The sequence below is a fragment of the Lissotriton helveticus genome, chromosome 1_2, assembly GCF_964261635.1.
Source record: "Lissotriton helveticus chromosome 1_2, aLisHel1.1, whole genome shotgun sequence".
NCBI classification, from domain to species: Eukaryota; Metazoa; Chordata; class Amphibia; order Caudata; family Salamandridae; genus Lissotriton; species Lissotriton helveticus.
Genome location: NC_136058.1, coordinates 89,582,312 through 89,601,381, shown reverse-complemented (window position 1 = coordinate 89,601,381; position 19,070 = coordinate 89,582,312). Strand labels below are relative to the sequence as shown.

Below are 19,070 nucleotides of genomic sequence, written 5' to 3'. Positions count from 1 at the left end.
ATTGGTGATAGAATCAATAATCTCAGTTAATTGTGTAATTAGCAATGATTCTTTTGAAAGGTCACGAGGTCTTATATATATATTAAAAAGTAGAAAAGTAGATTTATTGGGGAATTTTAGAAATGATCCCTGAAGATCATGTGAACCGGTCAATATATCAACTATTTCAGCCTCTATTTGGTTCCTAATCCATATTAAGAGCCCACCAGAAAGTCTATCTTTATTAAGGTGAGTTGCTGCAATGCTGAATGTTCGATAACCCACTTTAAATAATGGTTCCAAGGCCAAATGTATCTATATAATTTTGCCAATCTGGTTCCAATCATTTTTTTGTAAGGCCTGCTATATTCCAAGACAAAATATTAAAACTACTTGTTATAGGGGCGATATCACTATAGTCTGCTTGCTTACCGTGTATTTAAAATGTTGGAGATGTACATTTAGGTTTTACATGTCCTGGTAGTGAAAAACTCCTAAATTAGTTTTTCACTACTGTGAGGCCTACCTCTCCTATACAATTTAAAATATACCTTTTATTTAGGAACAGGTAGAAATGTCATATTTGACTCAAAACATTGTAATTTTAAATCCTCTTTATTGGTTAAAACTGATTTTAAGTCACAATTCTGAGAATGCCACTTTGCCTACTTGGTATTTCCTTCTCCTAACCATTTGGTGCCTGAAGCCTGTGTCCTGGGTCCCATGGCTGAGAATAGAGGGGCAGTTGGCTTTTGTGTATTCCTCCCAGCCAGTGAGACAGAGGGGGACTATCTGGTTGCAGACTGGGAGGGGCGGAGTTGTTCCCTGCTCTACTTACGTTTCAAAGGAGCTACTTCCAACACACTCACAAAGAAATTGACATCAGTTTTTTTCTCTCTAGATGTCTGGGAGCTTGGGTAGTGGAGGAAGGAAATTCCATAACTAAACATGGGGGGAAAATCTAGAAGTTTCTCCCACTTCAAACGTTTAGAACATGTATAAATACTGGACTGTCAGACCAACACTTCACTACACTTCTGGACTTGTGGAGGACACTCAGAAGGCTTGTATTGCACTTCAGAGATCGACACTGCTGCTTGAGGGCTGCTTTGTACCAGAGAGGACTGACCTGCTGCTTGAAGCCTGTCTTATACCCTCAGAGGAATGCCCTACAGCTTGAGGCCTGCCTTTCTGTTTGAACCCAGAACTATAAGAGTTACTGCTAGGGCCAGTTAACTGGCCTCCTGTTCTGAGCTACAGGGACATAAGTTCCAGCAACCTTGAAACTTGAACCTGACTCTGTCTGAAGTGAGTCCTGCCCAGTAAGAGCCACTGAATGAATATAATCTTGTCCATTGGTTAGACCACAAGGCAACTGTCTAAGGCATGTGGGCATAGAAACTATGAATATATTGTTAAAATAAAACAGACTTACATTCTGACATGACGTGACATCCCCCTTCTGTCTTCTGAATGGCTTGAATGTGGTATCCAGCAGCAAACTCCCCTAACCAATCCTGGTGCTGCTCTCACCAGCATGAGAGCAGCCCCAGGATTGGAGGGATTGGCCTCACTCAGCACTCCTAAGAGCACTGGAGGTCTGTGCTTTCCATTAACCCAGGTCTTTAAGATACACATGTCTGGCTGGCCAAACAGACATGCACATTTTAACGCACACAGCTCCCTTCTGCTGTCATTTGGCACTGTAGCACTGGCCTACCACATCCTGTCACTGTTCAGGATGTTTTTTTGTTGAAAAATAAAATGGTAATAAATAAACTTTATTACCATTTTATTTTTCATCTCTGGTCTGGGGCTTTCTTAGAGGAGCATCACTCCTCCACTCCAACAGAGGAGCAGCCCATGGCCCGATTCACAAAGGCCCTCCAAACTCATGTCGGAGGCCTCGCAGTGGTGGCAGGGAGCTGGCACCCGTGGTGAGACCTTTGCAATCAGAAACTACTATGCAGATGTTTTGCCAACACTCCGGGGCCTCTGCCACAACAGCGGGGCCTCCTCCGCAAATGCAGTGGCGCTTTTTGAATCACGCCCTAGTCATTTAGCAAAGCCAGCAGAGGGCTTCTAAGAAACCCTTTGGGCCTCAGCATTTATCTTTTTTACATGATTGAGCCCAGGCAATACAACTAAGGTTGTGATAATTAAATGACATTTTCTCTTATGTTTATATATTCATGAAAATGTAATAACATATCTGTTTACATTAGCAAACTCTTTTAGCATGTGAGTTGTGATGTTCAGTCAAGGAAATATCCCAACTCTGCCTATAAATCATAGTTAAAAACCTTGGCAGGTCCAATACTGCTTCTTGTATTCTCTGTGGGAGAGAGCCCAGCAGCCAAGAAGGCAACATCTGCTGCATCTGAATCCGAACCTCGTTCGGCCCTGTTCCAGCTGCATCTTCCAGATGAGTGTTCCTTCTTGGATACAACATGGGAAAAACAGAACACTTGTGAGAAGATCAACGTGAAAGAAATGTAACAAGTTGGAAGGCACAACCTGTTAGGGTTTTGTCCCAGCTACCCAACTAGAGAGTTCTCACACCAAGTACTGGACTGCAAATGCTTGTTTCTAGCTTGTGAAATCATCTTATTACATATGTATTTGCTTCCTTTGTCTGTTCCCTAAATTTTTTTAAAAAGCTTAATAAAATTAAAAAATGTATTTTGGCATGCGCCACCTACATCTAATGTTTTAGAAGTTGAATTAACTGTTTTAAATAATTCAAACATATTACTGTGTTGAATTACCATGAACTCAATTAAGTTTCCATGTTTATGAAACACAAGCTTGGGAATGCCAGTCGGTAGGCCTGATTCGCAAAGAATTAGACGAAAGTCTAACTTTACGACTTTCAGTATTCACGAAGGGCATTTACTACTCGCAAAATCCCTTTGTGGATACTGAAAGTCGTAAAGTTCAACTTTGGTATTCACAAAGGGCCTTTCTGAGTAGTAAATGTCCTTTGTAAATACCAAAAGTCATAGAGTAAGACTTTCGTCTCAGTTTACCTTTGTGTATGGGGCCCGGTATTTTTTGTATGTAAACACGCATTCATATTAAAATGTGTATTTGTGTTTTACAACATTTCGTGCCACAGGTATCATTCTTATATAACGTGCACCCTCGAGGGATGACATTGCAATTGTAACTTGTATTTATTTAGTGTGTTGAAGCACGTAGAGGCGAGTAGTACACCACTCTGTCACCCATGATTAGTGATAAGAATTTAGTAGATCAGCAAAAAGGTTTTTTTTTTGTTTCCTTGTGGATTAGTTGTGGCAAGTGTGGTAAATTAGTGCTCATTGAGATTCCATGTAATTACTGTATTGTTTCGAAAGGGATGGATTAATCAAATCTGAAATTGTGTTAGCAGGCCCATGCCCTTATGTGTAGTTACTAAGCAGAGTAATCCAGGTGGAAAAACCGTGAGTTGTGCACAGAACTGAAAATAGCTAGACAGAGTGCCATACCTAGAAAAAGTGCTTCATTTGGAAAAAAGATAAGTGCAGGGTCCTAAAGTTTTGCTTGTTGTCACATAACAAAAATGCATAGCCTTGATTCCACCTCATGCCTCTTTAATCCATCACCTCTCTGCCTCCTTATCTCACTTGTGCTGGCTCTTCCTGTCTCTGTTTGTCACTTTTTTCCCATCTTTCACTTTCTTTTTCCTTCCCCCTTGTCTGTTAGGAAAAATAAGGGTGCAGTGTAATATAGTGGATGGCGTAGAGTGGAGTGGGTTGGAATAGTGTGGAGTGGGTTGGAATACAGTGGAGTGGGTTGGACTTGTATTGAGATAGTGGGCTGGATGAGTTGAAGTAGATTGGGCTGGACTGGATTGGAGTAGAGCAAGTTGGATTGAGTGGAGTGGGGTGTATTGGAGTGGATGGACTGGATAGGGTGTATTAGAGTGGGGTGGATTGTATTAGTGGATTGGATTGGCGTGGAGTAGGGTGAATTGGATTTTGCTAGGCAGGATGGATTGGATTGAGTGGGGGTACTGAACTGTGGTGGGGTGATTGAAGTAGAGTGGGGTAGATTGGACTGCAGTGGAGTATGGTGGATTGGAGAGGGATGTTTGTATTGGTGTGGGATAAGTTAGTTTGGATTGGAGTGGAGTAGGGTGAACTGGAGTGGGTTGAATTGGAGAGAGGTGGATTGTAGTTGGGTGGATTGGATTGGCATGGGGTGGAATTGGATGAGGTGAATTTGAGTGGAGCAGATTGAATTTGGCTGGATTGAGGTGGATTGGTGTGGGGTGGATTGGGATAGAGTACAGTGGATTGGATTGGGGTGTGGTGAGGTGGATTGGATTGGAGTGGGATGTGGTGGGGTGGATTGGAGTGGGTGCGATTGTGTTGGATTGGAGTGGGGCACATTGGAGTGGGGCAGATTGTTTTCTATTGGAGTGGGGCAAATTGTTTTGGATTGGAGTGGGGCAGATTGTTTAGGATTGGAGTGGGACAGATTCATTTGGATTGGAGTGGGGCAGTTTGTTTTGGATTGAAATGGGACAGTTTGTTTTGGATTGAGTGGGGCAGATTTTTTTGGATTGGTGTGGGGCATATTTAAGTGGAACAGATTGTTTTGGATTGGAGTGGGGTGGACTGAGGTGGATTAGATTGGAGTGGGGTGGAAAGGATTGAGGTGAGCTGAGGTTGACTGGATTGGAGGTCAGTAGATTAGATTGGAGCAGAGTGGACTGTGGTGGATTGGAGTCAGTGTATTGGGTGTACTGGGGTGAGGTGGATTGGATTGGAGTGGGGCAAATTGGAGTGTGGCGGATTAGAGTGGAGCGGATTGGAGTTGGGCAGTTTGGAGAGGGTAGGAGTGGGGTGGATTGGAGTGAGGCAGATTGCTTTTGATTGGAATGGGGCAGATTGTAGTGGGTGGACTGTTTTGGAGTGCTTCAGATTGGAGTGGGGTGGATTAGAGTGGGGCAGACTGTGTTGGATTGGAGTGCTTCAGATTGGAGTGGGGTAGGCTGGAGTGGAGCAGATTGGAGTGGAATAACAACAAAAACACTTTGATTAGGGTCTAGGCGGGAATTTAAAGACCAAGCTCTAGTAAGTCCCAACCATACACTGAACTACAAATGTACTAGAGGGTCTGAAAACATGCAAAACAGTAAAGAACAGGAAATCAAATTAACATCCCTCGCGTATGGTCCACCCACAGTCACCCTTCACCACGACCCTCATGGTGGTCAGGAAAGGATGCCCATCCCTTCCCGAAGGATGAGCAACTGGCTTTGAAAACATTATCTGAGAATAAGGGACTTACAATCAAGCCCGCGGACAAGGGTGGTGCCATTGTCCTTCTCGATACTAGTGATTACCGTGCAGAGTGCCTTCGCCAATTGAGTGATGTGAATTCCTATCGCCCCTTGGAGGCGGATCCAACCGAGGAATTGAAGACGACTATAGCCAACATGACTGAGGAAGCAATGTCAGAAGGGTGGATTACACCGCAAGAAGCCGCTTTTCTGTGTAATACTCATCCCGTGATTCCCTATTTTTATGCCCTTCCAAAAGTGAACAAAGCCAAGCGACCTCCACCTGGCCGCCCTATAATTTCGGGCATCGGGTCGGTTCTCGAACCGTTGTCAACTTTTGTTGACTATTTTTTACGGCCCATAGTACAGGAGATGCCCAAGTATCTAAAGGACACTACAGATGTACTACGCCTCTTACCCGGGATAGATTTTGATCCCACCATGGACCTCCTCGTCTCTTTCGATGTGGAGGCCCTTTATACATCGATACCTCAGGATGAGACCCTTGAGGTCATTCAGCTCCTCCTGCAATCTAGGACATTGGACAACATCACCCCAGTACACTTCATTATGGCATGTGCCACTTTGGCAATGAAGCGTAACTTCTTCAAATTTGAGGACACAATATATCTCCAGGTATCAGGTACCAGTATGGGGAGCGTTTACGCCCCCAGCCTGGCGAATTTATATGTCCACTCCTATGAACCGGAACATGTACTGACCAATACCAACCCCTATCTTGGAAACATCAAGATGTGGCGAAGGTACATCGATGATGTCCTAGTAATATGGCGAGGGACAAGTGAGAGTTGTCATGAATTTTTGAAGTGGCTGAACAGCAAGAAACGATTTCCTTCGCTTCACGATAGAAATTAAGAGGGACAGACTTGCTTTCCTAGATCTACTGATTACATCAACTCCGGGGGGTTTACAATCTGAACTCTACAGGAAGCCTTTAGCAAAGAATTCCCTTCTTTGCTTTGACAGTCACCATCCTCGATCGCTGCGGGAGAACCTGCCATTTGGACAGTTCTTGAGAGTACAGAGGAACTGTTCTAGTGCTGGAGCCTTCAGGACACACTCCACGGCTTTGAAAGAACAAATGATCTCAAGGAAATACCCAACCAAATTGGTACAACGTTCTCTCAAACGGTCCAGGAATAACAATCGGTCTGCCCTTTTGGAACCTTCCATCGCCAAACCATCTCTGGATAGGTTAACATTTGTGACCACTTTTGGAACACTATCCAATAAAATACAAAAGTTTGTCAGACAACATTGGTCCATTCTCAACTCTGACCAAGCCAGTGTCCAGACCCCGCTCTTTTCATTAAAAAGAGGACCAAATCTTAGAGATAAACTGATTCACACCAGACCGCGCACCGAGGAACCCAGGGCTCTGGGGTCCCTTTGGGACCTTCCTCCAGTTACAGGGCACCATCCCTGTGGTACGTGTCATTCTTGTCCACAAACCAAGAAATCAACAGAGATCGACATAGGGACTACAAGACCATGGATCCAGACCAGATTTACGAACTGCAATAGCAGTAACCTTGTCTATCTCATTACCTGTCCCTGTGGGATTAAATATATAGGGATGACCACCCGTAAGATCAGGGTCAGAATATCAGAACATAAGAGCACCATCAGGTGCAAAAGGCAGGCAACGAAACTGACTAATCACTTCCTGGAAGCGCGCCATCCATCCACTGCGTTCCAATGGACAGTAATTGAACAACCTTACATCCCTGCAGACATTACTGATGTGTCCAAATTTCTCCTTCTTAAGGAACAGAAGTGGGTGTTCAAGATGGGCACAAACCGTGTTGGCCTGAACGATGATATACCCTGGGCTATCTTGTAAACTTCATGAATCTTATAATTTCAGATTAAGATTTTGTGTTTCTTCCAGCATTATCATCCTGTGAGTCCACATATGTACCAACAATGTCTCTATATATATATACCAACATTGTCTATGTATATTTACCAACAGTGTCTGTATTTCTATTGGCATCTTGGGTGTAGGTTTCTGCCTAGCCCTTTTTCTATAGAATTATCTTGTCTATAGAATTATCTTTTCAATAGAACAATTTTCCTGGGATGTTACATCCACTTCCCAGGAGTGAATTTTGCCACATACTTGCCTTTGGGAATAAAGAGTATCTATGTCATAATGGGTTTGACATTAGGCTGTCATTTGAATCGAGCGAGAAGGTGGGGCACAGCCAACAAGGTTTCTTTGTGTTAAAGTTTCTTCCCCTTAAAGTTTCTTTGTGTTGAAAATCCAGAACAACCCTGCGTTCTCGAGTGCTGTGTATAGCACTATTGAGAGAAAAAAACGTAGTGCAGGCTCGAACTTGGTGCCGTTTTTCTCGGGTCCTGATTGACTGTTGTCTAATCCAATCAGACGCCATGTTAAAGAACTTGAAGCGTCACGTGATCGGACGTCTGACCAATCAGGCGTGGTTTCATATACAGACACCATGCATTTCCGGGTACCTCCCCGATCGGCTCAGAAGTTGAGCCTTGGAGTACCGACAGAGAGGTAGAATGTTTCCTTGGCCAGCGCAATACTTTGGGGTTATTTGCTTCTTAAAAACGCAGCATTTTGTCAGCATCTGATGTGTCTTTAAATATAAGCCTTATTTGAATAAGTTCATGTCTGGTACACGCTCTGTGATGCTGCAGGGCGAGTCATGTTTAAGTTAATTAACCTGCCTTTTTAAGAACGACATGGTAACGATCCCATTTGTCATACTTTGTGCAGTACCATTAGTCGTTATTGTTATTATTTCAGTTCATTGCCTTTATCGAGACAGTTCTAAGGGTGGCGCTGGTAACTTGCTCTTTAGATGAACAAAGGAGTGGCATCAGTCCTCATATGTGTGCCTCTTTTCTCCTTAGAGCGGTGCTTCCCCTATCCCTGAGCCGTGGCCAGGTGGGGTGAGGTTCATACACCTCCCAAATTGGGTAATGTGTTTTATCTCCCTTTTTCATCTGTTATTTCGAGTACATGTGGGGAAATTAGTACTGAATTATACAGGGTAACAACATTAGACGTTACCCAAGTACTGAATGCAAGGATGCCTACATCAGCACCTTATAGACTTATGCTATGACGTGAATGCAACAACTATTGACAGTGGATTCATTCTAAAATCCCTCTTTCTCTCTTTCACTTTCCTCAGAAATTCGTCTGAAGTGGGAAGGTGGAAAACGATAAGGACACCTAGTAGACTCAGGTGATCTTTGTATCATGTATGGTTTGTTAGCACATTTTCTTTTTCACTAGGTTGCAGTAGCTATAAATAGAGATTGGTCCTGAAGAAAGCAACGGCATATCATGCCAGATTTGCTGAAACATGTCGACCCCAATACACATCTAGACAATTTGTAATGTCTTGATTGTCTCTGACTACTTTTTAATATTGGCATAGTGGGTAACAACAAAATAAAGTTATCAGTGCCCACTAATCCAATTTTAAATACACGTTTTTCTCTTTTTTCACACACTTTTTTGCACTGCAAGATCAGTCCCGGCTACTTTTACATCCTCACAATGAGTTATAAGACCACATAAGATCTGTCTGAATGAGCACAGACTTGTTCTAACATCTGGGCCCTCGTCATGCGAGACGAGTGGTACCCTTCGTGGTGGTCTTAAAAGAAACCCAAATGATGAAGGGCAGATTGGAGTGGGGCAGATTGAAGTAAGGTACATTATTTTGGATTATAGTTGGGCAGGTTGAAGTAGGATGGATCAAAGTGGGCATATTGTTTTGGATTGGAATGGATTAGAGTGGGCAGATTGTTTTAGATTGGAGTGGGGCAGATTGTTTTAGATTGGAGTGGGGCAGATAGTTTTGAATTGGAGTGGGACAGATTGGAGTGGGGTGGGTTGGAAGGATTGGAGTGTGTTGAATTGGAGTGTATTAGGTTGGGGTGAGTTGTTTGCATTGGATTGGTGTGGGGTGGATTGGATGGAATGGGACAGATTACTGTGGGGTAGATGGAGTGGATTGGAGTGTACCTCATGATTATGTATTAAAGCATAATTTCAGAAATTACATGTAAGAAAGAAACAATGATGCCTCATTTTGAGAAAAGTGACCACGAGCTAAAACAAAAGAAAACATGAGTGCAAAGTGAGAAAAGAAGACTTGGCAAATCAAAAGAAAGCTAACTATAGAAAAAAAAACTTTGCAATTTCGTTTGTCCGGCTGGGAATGTTTTTACCAGTCTCAAGCCTTCTGTTTGCAGGTCCTTGGAATTTGAAAAGCACAAAATGGTACCTCAATCACATCAAGAGCAGCGGACGCGCACTAATTAAGTTGAATCACTTAGTGCTTGGTCCCTACTCCACTGAGAAGAACAGAAATAATGTTAGGCCTGCATTGATGAATTATGAGGCTGTAAATAAGAGTGCCACGCATGCCAACAAAACGGTAAGCAGTGGGTGGGCTCCAAGCCCTTTTTGGATACAAGAGTGTCTCACAAGCAAGATACATGAGCTAGCGCATGCTCTCGCTCTCTCGACCGTAACAATAAGTGCCAGTTGGCTCCAACTGCAACTACTGGCTCAACTTAAGTACTCATTGCATACAATTGTAAATATTGAGGCAGCCTACCTTCCTGAATGAAACCTCTGCTCTTCAGAGAATTGCAAACATGCAGGCAAATATGCCTCTGCTTTGAACACAATTGCAAACAACAAAGCTGCACACCAGGAAGAGGCCTCTGTTCTGCACAGTACCACAAGCAGGGAGGCAGTATACCTCCATTAAAGAGCCACTGCTCTGCAGTCCTTGATGCCATTGAAATTGGCTGTCACATGGAGGAAATCTCATTTCTGTTCTGCTTTTCCTTTCTACGCAAACATAAGTGCCTTTTGTCAACTCCACAGCCGTCTCTGCATGATTTCACAGAACCCTCAAGGTAAATATGCACCAGAATCTTAGACCCATATGCTAAATTTATAGGCAAATCCAAGGGCCTGATTAACAAAGGTAAACTTACACTTTTGTGAAAGTTTACGATTGCTTGCAATTCACAAAGGTATTTTGTTAGTAGTGTTTTTGCAACTGGGGAGTCTTCGCACTTAAAAAATAGGACAGTGCCATATTTTTAAGAGTGGAGACCCCACAGTTGTAAATATGCTACTAGTAAAATATCTTTGTAAAAAGCAAGGAATCGTAAACTTTCACAAATATGTACATTTACCTTTGTGAATAATGCCCCAAGTCATCGGGGAGACCATTCTAAAGTATATGCCATTCTTTTCACAATCCATTGCATTCTGGCAGCTGTGGTGTTGATTCATTTTGTCTGAAGCATTTGGATTAACACCCATCAACACAATGATTTGTAAAAGAGAATCCTTGGACTGGCCCATGTTATCCCTTTTATCATGGGTCTGTCTGACAACCTTTTCACTGGTACTTCTTTGCTTCAGCATCTGCACTGCACACGCTAGTGGAGGAAGGGCTTTAAATCAAGTGGGGTCCTCTACATGTGAGACCTAGCAGTAATTAAACATTGACGTTGACTGTTGTGTCCTATATTCATATATTTATTATACATGCAAGAACAATGATTTTCTGAACAATGACTGTTAAAATCATTAAGATAATCAATGTCAATGATGTAGCTCCTGTTTAAATTTCATGTTTTACTTAATCGCTCATTCCCTAAGAATGCTTGGTTTTTCCAGGATATTGTGTTTCTGTATGTTTCTTTTCACACAGAATATTACTGTCACATGGTGTGTACTGTGAACACAATCGCCTTCAGGTGTCAGGAGGAGTTCTGGTTGTGGATGGGTGTTTAGAATTGAAAGCTATTGAGGCAAAATACACTACTGGTTTCTCACAGTTTATCTCAGTGTCTCATAAATGTGTTTAGAATACATTCACATTCAATCCTTGACCTCTCTCCAGATCGCACAGAGCAACGGTCATTTGTGTCAATTGTTATTGTGATTCTATATGAAAGCTTGTGAAGGCGGTACACAGTTGTTGAAATATTGATGGGAAAAGTAAAAGAAAATGCAGTGTAGTGTAGTGGAGATGCTGAAGTGCAGGAGATGCCAGGAAGTACAATCATAAGAGCGAGAAAAGAGGATGCTGAAGAGGAAAGATGAGGTGTGAGATATGCAAATGGAGGATTTAAGAAAGATGTTCGGAGAAACCAGACATAAGTGTCTAACAGCTAGACTGCAGAGGAAAGTTGTGCTTAAGGAAGAATGGGAGTGACTGAGACACTCCGAAGACTACTACTCCTTCCACAGACGGTATACTATTTAACTACCATCCCATACTATCAGAATTGAAACAATAAATTATAATTATTGACAACAAAATCATTGTTGCTACACATTTAACTGAATCTGATAATAAGCTTTGGCAATGTCAAAATATTTGACTTATTTTAGGTGTACGTTCATTGCTGTATGATATGTCTGGATGCAATACAGAAAACTCAGAGAGAAGCCTAAAAGAAAGGGTAGGATGGGAAGCACTGGATTTTAGTTTATGTGTTTAAAGCCATACCATTAATTATATGCATCATGGGCCACATGCATCAAGCAAAATACCAGTCGCAAACGGGCCGATTCGGAGAATCGGCCCCTGTGCAAATGGTATTTTACCATTTGGGATGCATCAACCCAAAAAGCAAATTGCAAAAAAGGTAATCACAAAATTTGTGATTACCTATTTTGCACATGCAGTTAGGGAATCACAAGTTGTGATTCCCTACATGGGATACATTATGCATTTGCAAATTGCATTTTTGCAATTTGGAATCACAAATTACCATCAACTTCAAGCTGATGTTCATTTTGCAATTCCTTTGAAAAATGCATTTGTCAAAGTGCATTGTGGTGTATACAGATGTATATATAGGGCCCCCTTAGTTTCCTCACCGCCAGACGTTTCAAACTGTGACGGTGAGGAAACTTGCAATATACTTGGCGGTGCCAGCATATTGCGGGCCTCAGACTGCTGCAAGATCACCAGGGATAGCAGTGGTGCCATGGCTGTCCACTCTCCGAAATTGTAATAGCACAGTTGGACCGCCGGTGCGGTGGTAGCCGCACTGCCACCGTGGGTTTGGTGGTCCATCGGACCATCAAACTCATAATCAGGGACTCAGTATTCTGTATCTGAGTCTTCATGGCATTGCATTCAGTTTTTTAGTATTGCCTATTTTGGGATTTTGTAAGAAAATGTTAAACTTTTCCTCGGACTAGAACTCCGTTTTTGAGTGGACCCAGTCATTCATTAAATTACTCTGCTACTTGCTGGGGTTTATGTTAAAAAGGTTTATGACTTTTATTGCTAGATCAACGTGCTGGAGCTAAGCCACTGAAAACAAATTTTGGACTGATCTACATACTGGGGTGCAGGTAAATATTGGAGTTTAGCTCCACCACCCCCAAAACTATTTGTCCATAAATGGCAGCGCCAAATACGAAGTAATAAAGGTGGGTCTGCCTGCAGCCATAACAGTACTCCCCTCCCATCAATAACATGCTCTCACCACAACACATTAAAGAGTATACTTCACTCCCACCGAACACAACACAGATATTCCATATAGTTGGGTATCAATGTACTCACAAACGCATACCATAATAAACAAAATACAACTGTGCATTTTTCTGTTTCAGTAGAAATGCATTAGACAGAATACTGTACACACGGAACATAGCAAAGATATTCTATATAGTTGACAAGCATCAAACTCACAACTGCACCAGCCATAATAGTAAACATTCAACCCGTATCTTCAGTCCACTCATATATATCGCTCAAGCTTGGTAATGCTCATACCAGACCTTCAGATGGCAGGCACCTGAATTGGTAGTGACCAGCTTGATACGCCAAACTACACTACCCCAAACATACACTCACCCGTACCACGGATGATACTAACTAAACTGAAAAGAGAATTTGTCTGTGACGAAGTCTACAAATCCTTCTTAACATAGAATACGTTTCCCACCTGAGTTATTGGTATTAACTGGGTGGTATAATATTGTAGCACATAACTAAGCACTTTATTTTAAGAAAGACCAAGGTCCTCCTTTAGAGGATGGCAGCTGGTTCACTGACCCACCAGGGCAGCATAGGAGCGTATACTGCTGACCCGGAAGAAGACCCACCTCCATAGTGAGATGGTCACTAGGAATGATGAGAGCTCTGTCCCTTCTATGTTCCTGAGCTGAAGCAAACTTTGCTGTGAGTGCCATGTTTAATGGACCTACTCAGCAAAGTTTTCTGTTTTTCAAAAAGAAACTTCCAAAGTAGGAGTTTATTATTGAAACAAAAAGAAATGCCCTGCACACAGTGGAAGTTATCTCCTAGCAGAGGGGGACATTTCTTTGGTATCCTGTCTGGCTGTTTGGCATCCACCAGGCTTTCCCTTGCAGCGTCTGACGGGAAAGATGTATGTTGAAACACCCGCCCTCAACAGGGCGGACAGTTTTAGGTACAGTGACTGACAGCTCAATGTCCCATAGGGTGTGCATCAAAGGTTTCTGCCAGCAGAGCCAGCATCGTATTCACTGGCAGAAACATGACTAACTACAGAAGAAGAAATGCAAGTTGGGTGGACAGAACTTTGCTACTTTTTATTGTCAATGCCCCCCATCCATGAAACTATATGTAGTATAAAACATCTGGGCAGCAGTGAAATACACAAATAAAAAACATCCTCTTCTTCTACACTGAGGAAAAAAAGATGCTTTGATTTTCGGTCAGTTCAAGCAGTGCTTAATTTGAACCAGTGGTTTCCGGTGCTACCAGCACTTAATCATCAACATCTGCACTTTTCATGAGCACCACTCAAGGACACGTTTATTTATGGGAGATTAAGTGATTTTCCCAGAATCACAGGATGTTGAGCCGATGTCGAGACTCGAACCTGGTTCCCCAGCTCCGAAATCAGCAGCTCTTCCCATTATGCCGCACCCTCTCGCAAATTTCATTGTTAGTAGTTGGTTATGTTTTAGGCGGCGCTAAAAGGAGAAATTGGCTGTTGCAAGCTGCGTCCTGTCGAGAGCCCCTGCACTTTTTGGAAAGCACGAGCAGAGTTTATTAAATGTGTTTTTCGGAAATTAGATGCCGGATGACCCAGCGCTAGATGATCTCATTCTGATTCGTCTTTAAATACAAAACAGCATTTTACGACACAATTTTAGTTATGAATATTTGAACATAGTGTGATGCAACAGAAATGAAATGCGTGACTCAAATATAACATCAGCATCTCTTGTCAGTAATTACGTAATCCTGCGTCTCCCAAGCGATTCGGCACATCAATAATGAACATACACTGCAAAATGACCTGTCACGGCTGGCTAGAATGTCCTCATATCTCATGCACCTCTTATTGCAACGGAAACGAGTTCAGAAGCATAGCCAGGTGTAGAGTTTTCTCTTCCCAGTGTTCATAGAAGTATTGGTACGTGTTAAGTATAACTCTATAAACAATGATTTTGCATGCAACATATAGTTTATTTTTCTTGTAATTATTAAATAAACTAGTGGCACGTGTTCTTATTTCTCCTGATCAAAATAATGTGTAATTGAATTTTTTTTTATTAATTTCAAGTTCTAAAATGTGATTTTAATCCAAATGGCTTGCTATGTGTGCTAATACACAGTGGTCCAACTCTACCATGCCTTACTTTCAGCCAATAGAATACTTAATTGTAAGAAATTGGGTTACTGATTCAGGGGGGTAAAACTGTACTCAAGCAGCAACCACAATCCTTGTCAGGGCGAAGTCACAAGCTACCCCAAATTAACCTGTGCTCAACCCTCTGGTAGCTTGGCCCAAAACCGTCATTCTTAACTTAGAGGCAATGTGTGAAGTAACACTTCAAACAGTAATAAAGTGCAACACAATGCAAGAAGAATCATACAACAATTTCGAAAAATAGAGTAAAATGTAATCAATAAGACCAGAATTATAAAACTCCAATCAATAGAACCAGAGATATGCAATTTTAAAGATATAAGTGACAATAGGGCCAAAAAGTACCAAGCCCCAACTGTTGCTATCTGGTCGCACCAGACTGGGACAAAGTCACATGTCCAGGCCGGCTACAAAACCCAGTTAGGCCTGCTGAATAAGAGTCCCTTAAACCCTGGTTGCGCTGCATTGTGGAGTCCCGCATTGAGGATGCGCCTCTCAAAGGTGATCCGTGGAGCTGCGAAGCTGTGGTGCGAGATCCTGCTTCATCGTTGAGGATACCGTCAACGAGGGGCTTGCGATGTGAAGTCCTCTATTGAGATGCATCATACACGGCTGGTTCCACAGAAGCTGCGGGGCTTGCAATGCAGAGTTCTGCATCGTCGTCAAGGATGCAGTCGATGAGGGGCTTGCAATGCGAAGGCCTGCTTGAGGTTACGTTGCGCTGAAGCAGTTGCTGGAAAGCTGCCGGTGGCAATGGGAAGCCTCGTGCAAGGGACAAACCATGCAGTGGTCCTGATGCTGAGTTTGGTGAGGCATTGCATTGTGCAGCAGCTCTGATGCAGAGTTTCTGATTGGCAGTGCCTCACTCTGCAGCTCCAGTGAGTTGGTTCTGCTGGGACCACAGTTGGAGCTGGTGGAGAACCATCAGGCCCACTTTCATGGGTGCAGGACTAGGGTCGCACTACTTAGCAGGGAAGGGCTCACAGCTGGCAGAGTCCAGAGGCTGGGTAGACAATGGAGGAAGCATGTTCTGTCCCTGAGGCTTCTGATCAAGCAGACAGCAAACTAGCCTTGGAGTCACTCTGGTAGTCCTGGGTTGAAGATGCAAGTTCAGTCTTTCACTCAGACAGGGGGTACAGCAGAGCAGCAAGGCAACAATGCAGGGCAGCAGAGCGGCAGTTCTTCTTGCAGCAGAGCAGAACAGCAGTCCTTCTTCTGAGTCTTCCCCAGGTCCAGATGTGTACTGACGAATTTGGGATTTGATGTGCAATACTTATAACTGGTACCCACATTGAAGTAGGACATGCTTCTAGAGGATTCAACCTCCCAGAGGTGTTTGGAATTTCCTGCCTCACTCCCCTGGTACTAGATTGTCTGGGCTCACAAAAGACTAGTGTCAAACCCTTTGTGAGAGTGCCCAGTGAGGACCTTTGTAATGTGCAAGTGTGGGAGGTGACAGAACCTTCCTCTCGTCAACTCAGTGGCCCATCCTGCCAACACCTAGCGTCTCTTTGTCTTACTGTCAAAGAGCAATACACAAAGACCAACTGCCGACTACGCCTAGTCATGTGACCCAGGATATGGGAAGCAGACACCATATGGTGGTGAAAACGGCACCTTTCTAAAAGTGGCATTTTCAGAATTGCGACTAAAAATCTGGCTTTACCATTCAAGAGGGCTTTTAATTAAAATTCTTTAGACGCCAAACTTGACCAGTTACCTGTTCACAATTGAGAGCTGTCTCTTAATAATTGTAATGAAGTAGCCCAATGTTATCCTACAGGAGAGGTAGGCCTTGCAGCAGTGAAAAACTCATTTAGGAGTTTTCACTACCAGGAACATGTAAAAGTTAAAAGTATATGCCCTACTTTTTAAATATACCGCTCCCTGCACTGTGGGCTGTACAGGGACTACCCTGGGGGCGACTTATATATTTTAAAAACATAGATTTGGGGTGACAAAAGGTTTTTTTTGCTAGATCGAAATGGCAGTTTAAACCTGCACATATAGGCTACAATGGCAGGCCTAAGACATGTTTGCAGGACTACTTAAGTGGGTGGCCCAGTAAGTGCTGCAGGCTCTCTAGTAGCATTTAATTTACAGGCTCTGGGTATTTATGGTACTACATTACTGCATACTTGCATGTCAATTAAATAGGCCAATTAGGTGCAAGCCAATTCTACCATGCTTAAAGGAGAGCACAAACACTTTCGCGCTAGGTAGCAGTGGTAACGTGCACAGAGTCATAAGGCCAACAAAAATGAATTCCAGCAAAAACAGGAGGAGTGAAGGCAAATTGTTCGTGGGTGACCCTGCAGAGAGGGCCCAGTCCAACCCTAATCAAGACATACAGAGCAGAATTACACATGGTCCAATCAGTGATCACAAAGTATTCATAACATTTAAAATCACTGGCCTAATAGAATTGAAAAAAACGTAAAGACCACAACATATTTTTTAATCTAAACTTGACCTTGAATATGTTAGGCTCTGTTATAATATCTTATGTGCATAAGAGGCAATGTCAGCCAGTGCCTTGGCTTTTTGTCTGTCTTAAGTTTCCGAGTGCCATGTCCCCACATCACTGTCCTTTTATCTCTAAGCCCATGTCTCACTGTCACAGAGTCCTTTATCTGTGCAGTGTCTCTCTTTACCACTGTCCAAGCCTATGACTCAGTGTACCTTCATTAAGGATTTCCCTTCCTGTGTCCATATCTGCATCTTCCTGTCTGCGTCTTTCTCCCAGTGTCTGTGTCATCATCTCTCTGCCGCAATGTGTTTCTGTGACATAGCTCCCATGCCGATGTCTCTGTGCTTCAGTGTTATGTTCCTGTTACCAGTATTGATGTCTCTATGAGCATAGTGTCTATATCTCACTGATAATTCTCGGTGTCTTTCAGTATGTGTCATTGGCTCCACTTCCCTATTATCCATACCTATCCTTGCCATGTCAATGTCTTCCTGGCCCAGTGTCTGTGTTTCTTTGCCTCAGCATCCCTATCTCCCTCTCTCAGTTTCTATGTTGCTCGACTACTGGGTCTGTTTCTGTGTATCCTCATGGATGTAGGGAGCCACTTGTCACCTACACTCTTGCACACATTCATGCCTGACACAGGACAAAATACTCATCTCTTGAATGCATGAGCTCAGATGACATGGGAAATAATACAGTCTGCCCATCTCCTGAGTTCTCAGCACCACTCACAGATCATTGTCAACAATCCCAGTGTGAGAGAATCTGTGCTTAGACAATTGGTGATGCCAGTAGCCCGTGAGCCTCTGCCAAAGCATCATGGATACCACAGACTAGTCCTCAGTTCACCCACCCATGCATCTGCAGCTGTGAAGTAAGGGTAAAAGAATTGTCCACGTGTGTCTCACCCAAACTTTTCAGACCACTACATATTTAGAATGGGGGCATTGCATGCAATTCAACAGGCACTAAAGTGGATAGGGATCCGATTGGTAGTGATGTTCATTTGGCAGATCCAGTGGGGAAACAGAGCCCTGCAGGGGAGTACTATGAACATAGACTAGGTCTGCCCTTGGTCATAGGAGGTCAAGGACCTAGCACAAAGAGGCAGAAGAAACAACAACGAAACACAGTTCACCCTCAGAACCAACACGGTGCTGCCCTTGAACTGTAAGAAGACCTACAGGACCAGCATCACTCGGTTATGGTATAGCTAGGGGAATGTACCCAAAGAATAACACAATGGGTAATAACAACCAAGACGATGCCGAGAACCCATTCAGTGCCAGTCCAGTGTCCAGTATTGCAGGTCCAGTTGTAAAACAAGATCATCGACCTTGCAAGACCAACCCTGGGATCTTGTTTTGCTCAGTGCACCAGATGGGAGGTCACAATATTCTACTACCTCCATTCAGTAAACTGAGTGACTCAGTGAAAGCAGCACGTGGATAGTGCATTTGGGTGGCATGCATCAACAACCACTTTAAAGTTACGAAGGACACCAATAGGGAAGTGAAAAGGTCTGGGGAAGATATCTTTAAGTTATTTCAAAACCTGCCAAACAGGGCTAAGGAGAGTATGAGAAGCGCTGATCCCCATTGAACTCTGACTTTGTGATAT

At 43.1% G+C, this 19,070-nt stretch overlaps 1 long non-coding RNA gene across 1 annotated transcript in view; it reads left to right on the top strand.

The window, feature by feature from the left end:
- The first annotated feature begins 7,777 nt into the window (after positions 1-7,777).
- Positions 7,778-19,070, top strand: part of LOC144807773 (uncharacterized) — a 28,596-nt gene continuing 17,303 nt past the window's right edge. The window contains exons 1-4 of the long non-coding RNA XR_013606434.1: positions 7,778-7,820; positions 8,180-8,245; positions 8,464-8,517; positions 9,536-9,720. This is a non-coding gene — a long non-coding RNA (uncharacterized LOC144807773). The remainder of the gene's footprint in view (positions 7,821-8,179; positions 8,246-8,463; positions 8,518-9,535; positions 9,721-19,070) is intronic.